Source organism: Schistocerca serialis, chromosome 4, assembly GCF_023864345.2.
Source record: "Schistocerca serialis cubense isolate TAMUIC-IGC-003099 chromosome 4, iqSchSeri2.2, whole genome shotgun sequence".
In the NCBI taxonomy this organism is placed as follows: domain Eukaryota; kingdom Metazoa; phylum Arthropoda; class Insecta; order Orthoptera; family Acrididae; genus Schistocerca; species Schistocerca serialis.
Genome location: NC_064641.1, coordinates 385,082,397 through 385,095,511, shown reverse-complemented (window position 1 = coordinate 385,095,511; position 13,115 = coordinate 385,082,397).

Below are 13,115 nucleotides of genomic sequence, written 5' to 3'. Positions count from 1 at the left end.
CAGACCTCTTGCAGTTAAAAAGTTTTCAACTTTCAGTACAGACTGATGACTAAACCATTTGGCAAAAAGTTCCCAAGACATCCAGGAACTTTTCTGGGCTCTATAAGAAAACTGATAGCTCATTTCAGGCCGCATCCTTCAAGGGTCAAGATTTTTTGACTTGCTGATACACAATGGGGACAATTATCAGTACCAGAAGTGTTTGATGCCAGAAGAACAGTTATCCATTCTTTTTTTTCATTTTCTGTCCTGGGAGCAGACGTTTCTTTCGAGTAGCTAAAGATTTTGTAGGCAAAATCTTGAAATTAACTACCACTCCATCGACAATGTAAGTTTGGTCCTTGGTGTAGCCTAGGGTGTATTCTTCAATACACTGTTTTGAACACATCAGCTATATCTGGAGCTGCAGATATCGTTTCTTCACATACATTCAACTACCAAATGCTGTATCCCTTTTTGAGCCTGTCCAACCATGCAGAGCGTCAAGAAAAATCTTTTCCTTCCTCACCTATCAACTCAGCTAGAAGAGTAGTTTTTTCTTGCAGTATCTGACCAGTCAAATGCATGGGCTTTTCTCATTGTTGGTGAGCAGAAAGATAAAGAACTTCACCTACTCTATCAAAGTCAGGTGTTTTCAGTGTTCTGCTATGAGGTTTTCTCACAGATTGCTCCAGAAATTTAGATTTCGACTTCACCCATTCTGGAACGGTGGAAACACCAACAGCATAATTAACCACAATAGTTTTCAACAAACTTCCTTTTTCAGCCACCTAATTACGTGATTTTTGACAGTGTACTTGTAGCATTGTTCAGACTGCTAAATCGCTGGGTGGGGCAGAAACTCAAGGGCATGTGTTCACCTCTGCATGTGTTCATCTCTCCTTGCTAACAGTGGTCCAGCACATTCTCGCCTCTAATTTATTTCCCTGCAGTATAGTTTTCGCGATTTTCATATGCGTTTTGGAAAACCCACCTTTTGGTTAACCTGAATTAAGTTAATAGGGGTTTTACTGTACATTTTAGTGAAAGTCCCCCTACAAGTTTAAGTTAAGACTGTTAGCTAAATAATTGTTATTTATCCAGCAACAGCACTTTATTAATTGCCAAAAACAGGTGAAGTTTCATACTTATCCCTACTGGGTAGTAGTATTATCAATGTTAACGTGTTTTGTATGAGCTAATTTGTACTGTTCTCAATATAGTAAATCCTATAGTTAGGTTTGAACATATTTTTTGTAAATAATCAAACTCATTACTTACCCTGAGTCATCTAAAGTACTTGGGATTAAACTAGATGTACAGTTTGCTATCAGCCCTTATTGTAATTTAGTCCAAATATAGGATGGTAGGAACACTAAAGTGACTAGCATACAATTTTTTTGGATCTACTTTTGAATAACAAACTCAGGAGAATTATGTATATGGAATGGATTATACCAAAATACTATTCAGATCATCACCATAGGCAAATACTATATTACAGTAAGTAGGACTGAGATAATTTGAATGTAGCCAGTACCTCAAATTAAAATATATTTGTTACAACAGGTGATCTGAATGTGTGGGAATATTATTACATTAACAAGATTAATCCAATTAACAGAACTCTTTAGTTGAAAACTATGATACAAAATATGTACAAATTCACCTAAAATATTGAATTTGTAATCTTTAAGAAACAAGACACATGGATACAAAGGTTTTAAATAGATAGACAAATATCTTGTAACCAGAAAAGGGAAATGTAGCTGACAGCAAGAAAGATTAGTGACCCAGAAACTATCAAACATTATAAAAACTACTGTGCTATATTAAGAAAAGTTATTAAAAAATCCAGAAGTATGTGTATCATGTCTGAAATCAGCAACTCTGATAATAAAATTAAAACAATTTGGAATATTATTAAAAGAGAAACAGGTCAACCAAGAACACAGGAAGACAGTATTACCATCAAATTGAATGAAAATGTTATGAACAAAAAGTCTGAAGTTGAAAATATTTTTAATAATCATTTTCTAAATATTGTGGATATAGTAGGATCTAGGTGTTCATTAGAAGATGCTAGGCTGTTAATGGAAGAGGCCATACCTATGTAATTCGATACAATTGAAATCTCACCCACTTCTCCCTCTGAAATTAGGAAAATAATAAAGTTGCTTAAACGCAAAAACTCACATGGAATTGATGGCATTTCCAGCAAAATACTAAAAGCTTGTTCTCAACAGACAAGTAAGATTCTCAGCCACCTGTGTAATACCTCTCTGGAACAGGGCATTTTCCCTGATAGACTGAAATATGCAATTGTTATACCTTTGCATAAAAAAGGGGATAGATCTGATGTCTACAATTACTGTCCATCTCCCTTCTAACAGCTTTATCCAAAATTTTTGAGAAAGTAATGTATTCAAGAGTAGCTTCACATATCTTTAAAAATGAAGTACTAACAAAATGTCAGTTTGGTTTCCAGAAAGGTTTTTCAACAGATAATGCCATATATGCTTTCACCAATCAAATTTTGAATGATCTGAATAACTGAACACCACCCACTGGGATTTTTGTGATCTCTCAAAGGCTTTTGATTGTGTAAATCATGAAATTCTGCTAGACAAGCTCAAGTATTGTGGCATGAGTGGGACAGTGCACAAATGGTTTAATTCGTACCTAACTGGAAGAGCGCAGAAAGTTGAAATAAGCAGTTCTCATAATACGCAAAGACCAGCATATTCCTCAAACTGGGGAACTATCAAGAATGGGGTTCCGCAAGGGTCAGTCTTGGGTCCTTTGTTGTTCTTAATATATATTAAAGACTTGCCATTCTATATTCATGAAGAGGCAAAGTTAGATCTCTTTGCTGATGATACAAGTATAGTAATCACACCTGACAAACAAGAATTAACTGATGAAATTGTCAATAATGTCTTTCAGAAAATTACTAAGTGGTTCCGTGTAAATGGACTCTCACTGAATTTTGATAAGACACAGTACATACAGTTCTGTACAGTAAATGGTATGACGCCATTAATAAATATAGACCTTAATCAGAAGCATATAACTAAGGTAGAATATTCAAAATTTTTAGGTGTCTCCATTGATGAGAGATTAAATTCGAAGAAACACATTGATGATCTGCTGAAAGTTTTGAGTTCAGCTACTTATGCAATAAGGGTCATTGCAAATTTTGGTGATAAACATCTTAGTAAATTAGCTTACTACGCCTATTTTCACTCATTGCTTGCATATGGCACCATTTTTTGGGGTAATTCAACACTGAGGAATAAAGTATTTATTGCACAAAAGCGTGTGATCAGAATAATAGCTGGAGTCCACCCAAGATCATCCTGCAGACATTTATTTAAGGATCTAGGGATATTCACAGTAGCTTCTCAGTATATATACTCTCTTATGAAATTTGTTATTAACAACCAAACCCAATACAAAAGCAATAGCAGTGTTCATAACTACAATACTAGGAGAAAGGATGATCTTCACTATTCCAGATTAAATCTAACTTTATCACAGAAAGGGGTGAACTATACTGCCACTAAAGTCTTTGGTCACTTACCAAATAGTATCAAAAGTCTGACAGATAACCAACAAGTATTTAAGAAGAAATTAAAAGAATTTCTGAATGACAACTCCTTCTACTCCATAGAGGAATTTTTAGATATAAATTAAGAAAAAAAGAAAAAACCAAACAATAAAATTAAAATAAAAATAAAAAATAAAGAAGTTGTTATATTAACTTAATTATGTTATTAAATTAACTTAATTATGTCATGTATTGGAAGATTTGACTCGTTCCACATCATTACGAAATATCATATTCATGATCCATGGAACTAGTATTAATCTAATCTAATCTAATTAATTATTGTAAAATGAATGAAAAATGTAATTTCTGTAATATAGTATTTAATGTTCGAGTTCAATTACTTAAGAAGGAACAATAACATACTTATTCATTTACTTGTATATGGGGTGGAAATTGTGAGAGTCCAGAATTTTTATACAGGATGTTACAAAAAGATATGGCCAAACTTTCAGGAAACATTCCTCATACACATATAAAGAAAAGATGTTATGTGGACATGTGTACGGAAACGCTTAATTTCCATGTTAGAGCTCATTTTAGTTTGTTCTTCCACCTACGCTCAATGGAGCACATTATCATGATTTCATAAGGGATACTCTACCTGTGCTGCTAGAACATATGCCTTTACAAGTACGACACAACATGTGGTTCATGCACGATGGAGCTCCTGCACATTTCAGTCGAAGTGTTCGTACGCTTCTCAACAACAGATTCGGTGACTGGTGGATTGGTAGAGGTGGACCAATTCCATGGCCTCCACGCTCTCTTGACCTCAACCCTCTTGACTTTCATTTATGGGGGCATTTGAAAGCTCTTGTCTACGCAACCCCGGTACCAAATGTAGAGACTCTTCTTGCTGGTATTGTGGACGGCTGTGATACAATACGCCATTCTCCAGGGCTGTATCAGCGCATCAGGGATTCCATGCGATGGAGGGTGGATGCATACATCCTCGCTAATGAAGGACATTTTGAACATTTCCTGTAACAAAGTGTTTGAAGTCACGCTGGTACGTTCTGTTACTGTGTATTCCCACTCCATGATTAATGTGATTTGAAGAGAAGTAACAAAATGAGCTCTAACATGGAAAGTAAGCGTTTCTGGACACATGTCCACATAACATATTTTCTTTCTTTGTGTGTGAGGAATGTTTCCTGAAAGTTTGGCCATACCTTTTTGTAACACCCTGTACATTTAAATTCTGAATTTCTGTTCATAAAGTAAGAGTTGTGAGGTTCTCTGTACCCTTGTCATCTTACATGAATGAGTAACTACATATTTTATTAACGATAGGGTAAGGGGGAATGTTTCAGGAGGAGAGCAGGTCTGCATTTTTTAATATTATGTTATATGTTAGTACAACTACTTGTTTGCATTGTATTGTTATGTGCTTCAGATACTCTTTGGACAGAATGTGGTGTTTGAAGGTCATCAGAAGACGCCTTTACATCACAGCATGTGTGACACAGAGCTTCCAAGTATGTACGGACAGTGTAAGAAGTGCCTTGGAATTAGAGACGTTGAAGGTCATCAATGAAAACTATACACAAAAATGTGTAAGTAAAAACTTGCATAGGAAAACTGTGAGTTTGTCTTAGTATTGAAAATTGTATTCAGATACATAGGCAGGCAACATGTTGTTCAAACTAACACAATTAATATACACAGTTATTTAATCCTGTGAATAATTATTTGCAGTTTATGAAAGGGTATAATAATGAGGAACATATTCACAAGGCAGATACCGGAAAACTGTACATAGATTGTATACATTTTAAAATTGGTGGTATTCTTACATGCTTCTGAGTAGAAGTAAATGATAGCTGTTTTTTTAGACTTGTTATTTATTTTGTTGTATGAGTTTATGTATTCTGTGGTCGTTTGTTTAGAGTGAGTTTATTTTGTGGCGTAGTTTTCCACCACAAGAGTCACTTGTGGCCACTGTAACCAGATCCAATCTCTGAGCAAAGCAGTTTTCAGCAACAGCAGCTTATCATTTGTTCACAGAATGTATACATTGTTTAATATAGCGGTATTCTTACATACTTCTGAGAAGAAGTGGACAGTAGCTGTTTATTTGGCTGGTTTTAGTACTGGTATTTATTTTGTTGTAAGAGCTGTATTTTTGTTTGTGTTGAGTGAGTTCAACTTCTTAGGCTAGCTGAAGATTGATAGAGAGTGAGCCTGTAGCATGAGCATGATGGAGGAATTCGGGAATTCGCGACTGTTCACAATCAGGTGGAAGCTGTGCTGGCCACAGTCGAAACACTTCACGCTGCTGCCCTTGGTTAAGGTGTCCTGGGGCATCTAGATAATTACTTTGGCATCTCTGGAGAGTATAGAATCGGCAGAGGTCCCTGGTGCCGCTTCACCTTCCAATTTGCATGTCCCAGACGATGAGTCTCTCTCTGGGTGGAAGGCAGAAGTGGGTACCAGCAGCTTGGCTGAAAATAAATCTGAGCCAGCACAGGATGCCTCGCCTATTGAGATAGTGGCCAGTCTTCCTGAGAGGTCCGGATAAGTGCAGAGGGTGGGATTCCTTGTCATTTGGAAATATAATGTTGGGTAGGTGATGGAGCACCTCATGGAAACAGTGGACAGCTCAGCAAAGAGGCCATTGTCCTCTCTGTTTGCTTGCTGTGCGAGTCTCATCACAGATGTGGAGGAGGCTCTGCTAGCAGCTGCAAATCGCTACTCATGTAGACACAAATGACATCTTCTGCCTTGGTTCAGAGGCCATCTTTGGTTCCTGCAGGAGTTGTTTGGCGAAGACAGCTAGCCTCGCCTGTGTGGTGGAAGTAGCGTTAACGTTTTGTAGCTTAGTTCCCAGAACCAATCGTGATCCTCTGATTTGGAGCTAAGCAGAATACTTAAACCAGAAGCTCAGACTATCCTGAGATGATCTTGGATGTTGATTTCTCGATCTGCGCTATCAGGTGGATAATTGTTGGACACCCTTAATAAATAAGGTGTGCAGTACACGCAGGAAGCAGCTGCTAGGTTAGCGGTATATATGTGGCATGTACATATACCTTTTTTACGATTGCGAAATTCCAATACAAGCCCAACAAGATTTGCTCTGATTCCAGACAGGCTGGCATTCATCACAGCAGTTTGGAGAAAGAAAATGTTAGTATAGTAACAGTTAAATGTAGGAGCATCTATGGAAGAGTTCTGGAACTAGCCTTGCTTATAAACGTTAATAATACACACATAATACTAGGAAAAGAAATCAGGTTGAAACCAGATGTCAGTAGTAATGAAATTCTAATTTCCGATTGGAAATGTGTATTGTAAGGATAGCTCGAACACTGGTGCTAGAGGTGTGTTTATAGCCATAAGTAATACGATAATTTCAAATGAGATTAGTATAGATTGAATGAAGATAAGTATTTATGTTGGCTCAAACATGGTAATCGGATGTTTAACGGACCCATGCCTCTGGAGCAGTTGTGGTGGAACATTTGGAGGGAAACTCGAATAGAGTTTCGCATAAATTTCCTGGTCATGTCGTAGTATCAGGTGAAGATTTCGTCTTACCAGCTACAGACTGGAGGACAAGTGATTAGGGAAAGGGAATCGTGCGAAGTTGTTTTAAATGCCTCTCCCGAAAATTACTTTGGACATTTAATCTGAGGACTTAATCGTGAAGATAACATCTGAGATCTTCTGGAAGCAAACATACTCAAATTTTCGACTCAGTGTAGAACACAAAATCAGAGATCATAAGGCCGTTCCATCATCGCTAAATATGCCTATAAATAGGAATACAAAGAAAAGTGGGAAGATTTTCCAGGTTAACGAGAGTGACGAGAAACAGATTTCAAATTACCTGAGCGGTCAGCATGAAAATTTCTTCTACAACACTAACAACGTTGAGTACAGTACGTTTTAAACAGTTATCTGCCTAGTAAAGTTATGAACGATGGAAAAGACCTGCTGTGGTTCGACAGTCTATTTAGAAAGCTGCTACAAAAGCAAAAAGGGCTTCACTGCAAATTTAAATGTAGCTAAAGCCTCACAGATATACAAAAACTGAACGAAACCAAAATTACTGGAAAGAGAGCCATACCTGATGCGTTCAGCGATTTCGAAAGAAACATTCTTTCTACCGACTTGACAGAAAATCCTAAGATGTCCTGGCTTCTGTTAAGTCAGTAAACAGGTTGAAGCCATCTGTCCAGACACTCTGTAACCATAATGCCACTGAAATGGAGGACTACACAGAAAGACCGAAATACAAAACGTCTTTTTCCAAAACCGTTTCACAGAGAAAGATAGCACTGTAGTACTTTCTTTGAATTGTAGCATGAACAACAAAATGACTGATATCGAAATGAGTAACCATGGACTAGAAGAGCAACTGAAATCGCTCAGTAAAGTGAAGACCACTGGAAACGGCAGAATACCAATATGATTCTGCTTAGAGTGTGTGAAATAACTTGCCTTCTGCTAGTGCAGTGTAGTGTAGTTCTGTGTAGGAGTGATCTTGGATGATATGATTTTGGATCATATTAAGTGCTCACATATTCTGGAGACCGAAAATCTCATCTGCAGGAATAAATGTGGGTTCTGATAACAATGGTCACGTGAAGACCACTTTGCTCTGTTCATCCATGAGACCCAGAAGGCTGTAGATACTGGAGCCAATGTAGGTGCCATGTTCATTGACTTCCATAATGCACCAAATACAGTTCTGCACTGCCTCCTAACTAACCAAATGCGAGTTTATTAAATATAAGATCAATTGTGTGGTTGGATTGATCACTTTCTAGTAAACAGAACATGACATGACAGTTTCAATGGAGAAAAGTCTTCAGACACAAAAGTGACTTCAGATGTACATCAAGGCAGTATTATAGGTCCATTGCTCTTCACAGTATACATAAATGACATAGCAGACTTTATCTGAAGTTCCCTGAGGCTTTTGTGAACGAGGCCATTGTATAAAGAGAAGTCGCAAACCAGGAAAATACAGGAAGACCTTCACAGAATTGATACTTGGTGTGGGGAGTATAAATTTCTCTGAGACTGTTATTGATAATATCTTTGTAGACAAATGTAGGAAAAAAGTCGTACCACAAAACCAATAGTTAATGGGCTCTCTAATCATGACATGCAGCATCTTGTGTTAGATGTTGAAACTTGTCAGGGTAAAAAGTCTATTAAATCTGAGTACAGGAGGGTAATAAATCACTCAAAAATTTAAAATTTTAGGAGATTGCTCAAAGATAAGAACTGGATAGATATTTACAGAATTTCTGACTCAAATGGAAAATACAAAGTATCCTTTAATAAAGTTACTTCTTCTTTTGAACATTTTCCCCTGAAGTTAACTCAAATCAAACAGAAATCTAAAAATAAACTATGGATTACACACGGAATGAAGATATCATGTGGGACAAAAAGGAGACTGTATGCACTATCTAGGAACAGATCTGATGTTAGCATTGTATTGCATTAGAATGAATGCTCTAAAATATTGAAGAAAGTAATATAGAAATCTAAGCAGCTTTATTATGAGAAAAAGATAATTACATCAGGCAACAACATAAAAACTATGTGGGATATACTGAAGACAGAAACAGGTGGGACCAAAAAGGTAGTGGAAAAGAGACGTTGGTAACAAACACATGTATTGGTGCAAACTTCCTAAACAAGTACTTTGTTGCTGCTACTGACAACTTGGGGTTATCAGGTTCAGTAAACAGAGCAATGGAGTATCTGAGGCCTGTCTTTGCAAATAACTTCAGTAAAATGGAAATGACATACACGCCTTCCAAAGAAGTAATATTCATCACAAAATCCTTAAAATCTAAGTATTCTAGTGGTTATGATAACATTTCAATGAAGTTAATCAAAGGGTGCTCATGTGAGTTACATTTTCTCTTGTGTGACCAATCTCTTATCAGTGGAACATTTCCAGACCAGCTAAAATATGCTGAAGTCAAGCCTCTTTACAAGAAAGGTGATAAGGAGATACCATCAAACTATCGATCAGTTTCACTTTTGCTGGGTTTTTCAAAAATATTTGAAAATGTTGCGTTCAGGTGTCTCCATAAGTATCTGACCGCAAATAAGATATTATTCATGGCACAGTTTGGGTTTCTTAAGCGTTCTGATATAGAAAAAGCTATGTACATTTGCAGTGGGAATGTACTTAATTCCTTAACGGCTACTGGCATTTTCTGTGGCCTGTAAAAGCCTTTGACTGTGTGAATCACAGCATTCATTTAAGTAAATCAGAATATTATTGGTGTCACCAGCAGTTCTGTGAAATGGTTGAATCTTATCTAGCTAAAAAGAAATAAAGGGTGTCGTTGTGAAGTATCTGTGCAGTAAGCAGTAATTCTTCATCTGGTTGGGAATTAATTACATGTGGTGTTCCTCAGGATTTCATCTTGGGTCCGTTGCTTTTTCTTGTATCCATTAATGGCTTCTTGTCTGTTACACTGCCAGAAGCTTGTTTTGTTTGCAGATGATACAAACACTCTCAGGATTAAAAATCCTGATAAGTAGCAAATTAAGTACACATGTGGAAATGGCTGCTAATCAAATTTTCATTGACATTATTAGAAGCTTTAAAGCTAATTCACCGTCATTACATTTTGAAAAGACCTACTATATGCAGTTCAGAACCCGTAAGAGATTTCCTTCCAGCATTTGTATAACATATGAAGACGTTCAGATTGAAGAGGTTGACAGTGTTAAATTTCTGGGGTTACAACTCAGTAATAAATTCAGTTGGAAAGGGCATACCACAGAATTGCTGAGCACCTAAACAAGTCTGTGCTGCAGTGAGAACAATGTCAGATGCAGAAGACATGAATATCAAAAAACTTGCATACTTTGCTTGCTTTCATTCTATTATGTGATAAGGGATCATATTTTGAGGTAACTTGTCAAACCGAGCAAAAGTTTTTAGAGTGCAAAAGACTCATTTGTGGAGTAAATTCGAGAAAATCATGGTGAAACCTGTTCAAGGAACTTTGTATTCTAACCACTGCTTCTCAGTGTATTTATTTCTTAATGAAATTTGTTGCAAGTAATATATCTCTGTTTCCAACCAATAGCTCAATACATGGTATCCAACACTAGGAATGAAACAATCGCCATAAAGACCTAAAATCACTTACCTTGGTCTAAAAAGGGGTCCAATATTCAGAAACACACTTTTTCAATAAATTGCCAGCATTCATTAAAAGCTTGGTTTTAGATAAATCACAATTTAAACAGAGTTTGAAATACTTTTTGATAGGCAACTCGCTCTACTCTGTAGATGAGTAGTTTAACATGGACTGTTTGACCAGCTTAAGTAACAATGTCTCTTAGATTTCAGTTTTGAGAACACTTGGTCGCAACAGTCAAAATTAGCTATTTTGTGTATGATAAATTTATCAAAAATTTGTAACTCTGTTTCATTCTGACAGTGTATTAATTGTGTAAATATCAGCAGTTCCAGATTACTTTATGCATTCACCTATTTTGACAATCTCCTGACTTATGATCAAGGTAGTGAGTATTATATTCAAATGTTTTTTGTTTTTTATGTTTCACTTTCTGATTTGTTCCACATCCTATGAGAATCATCTCATTTTTGGGTCTAGGCAATGAAAACTGAATCCAATTTACTCTAATCTCGATGTAAACAGATGTAACATATTGTGCACACATAGACTGAAAGACCCATTATTGTATGATTACATAACAGCAGAACAATCGCTGGAAGCAATTATTTCCATAAAATATCTAGAGTATGTGTATACAGTTATTTAAAGTGGAACGACCACATAAAACCAATTGCAAAAAAGGCAGTTGCAGCAATGAATTTCATTGAAAGAAACCAGAGGGAATGTAGTCCATTAACGAAGGAGCTACCTTACAAAACCCTTGTTCAATCAATACTTGAAGATTGCTCATCAGTCTAGGAATTGTACTGCGTAGGATTGATAGAGAAAATAGAGAATATCCAAAGCAGCGCAGTGAATTTCATTACAAGTTCATTTAGCAGGCACAAAAGCATCACAGAGATAATCAACCAACGCCAGTGGCAGGCAATGCAAGAGAGGCATTCTGCATCATAATGTGCTTTACTGTTAAAGTTTCGAAAGTGTATCTTTCTACAAGAGTCGACCAATACACTGCTTTGCTCTATGTATATCTCGTGATAAGACCATAAAGATAAAATTAGAGAGTTTCCAGCTCACCAGAGGCTTATTAACAGTTGTTCTTCCCATGACTGCCACAGGAAAAAGGGGGGGGGGGGGTGAAGTGACAGTGGTATAAAAAATACGCTCCACCACACACCGCAAGATGCTCTGCGGAGTATAGATGTAGTGATATGTATGTAAATAATGATTTATCACGAGTTGACATGGCAGAACCCTCTCATAGCTAACTCCTCCCACATGTCGACAGTTTTAGCCTGTACAGAGTGGTCAAAGTGAGGTTATGAGAATTTAAAGTTTGTAAGATAAGCTGCTGAAAAGACGAACAACAGGAAAGGTGTTGTACATTCATTTCGAAACATCGACATTTATATGCTAGAGAAATTGTGTATGTAGAAATGCATCAAACAATATTTACAGGCAACACATAAAAACTGTTTATATTGTTCATTGTGTTTTTTTCTAAGTACCGCATAACGTCAAAACAACTGTGTTTTTCTTCTTTGGTAGACATGATTTTTACACTATTAACAAAAGGTCATTTGATTGAACACTGACTGGGCTGAGACACACAACAAACCACAATCACACTGTGGTTTGGTGAAGTGAAGAAGTGTTTTTGCTACGTTATTTGTGGAAAATACTTGTCATAGTTACGTGTGCATCACAACACCTCAGAATGATGCTGGGAACGGAAGTGCTTGCCACACTAAAACGTAAGTAAAAACGAATATATGCGCGAAAACATCGCGACAAACTAAATTACATTCTAGAAGATAGGTTAACACCCAGCAAAAACCTTTCTCATAAAAATCGTTTGGTTGCAGATGACAAGCTACCTGTAGTAATTAACACACAAGTGATCCAGAAAATTCATGCACACCAGATGTAAAGGTATTTACAAAAAGAAACGATCTGTTGTTTGAACGAAAGAAGCACATAATTTTATAATCATTTAACAAAAATGTTCACATTGCAGAATAAATAAAAATGACAACCCACTGATGATGGCACAGTGGTGCCAAAACACGTTTGGGTACTGAGAGAAAACGGTGTTTTGCATAACGGACCTCACATCCAACAATTTTAACTGTGAACACAGCCAATACAAGGAGCTGCAAAACAAAATGATGAATAGGCAGAGTAATGTTCACAGTTTTGTGCCACCTTGATGACTGTAGTTTAAAGCTTTTTCATTTGTACAAAAGATACAAATCTAAAGATTAGAAAATATTTACAATTTATATGACACACATTAACACTGAATATGTTACTGACTAAGGTATTCTACCGAAAATCATCCAGATTTTTGGAGCAGCTAGCTTCTATATAGTTTAAGATTGTACATATTCATC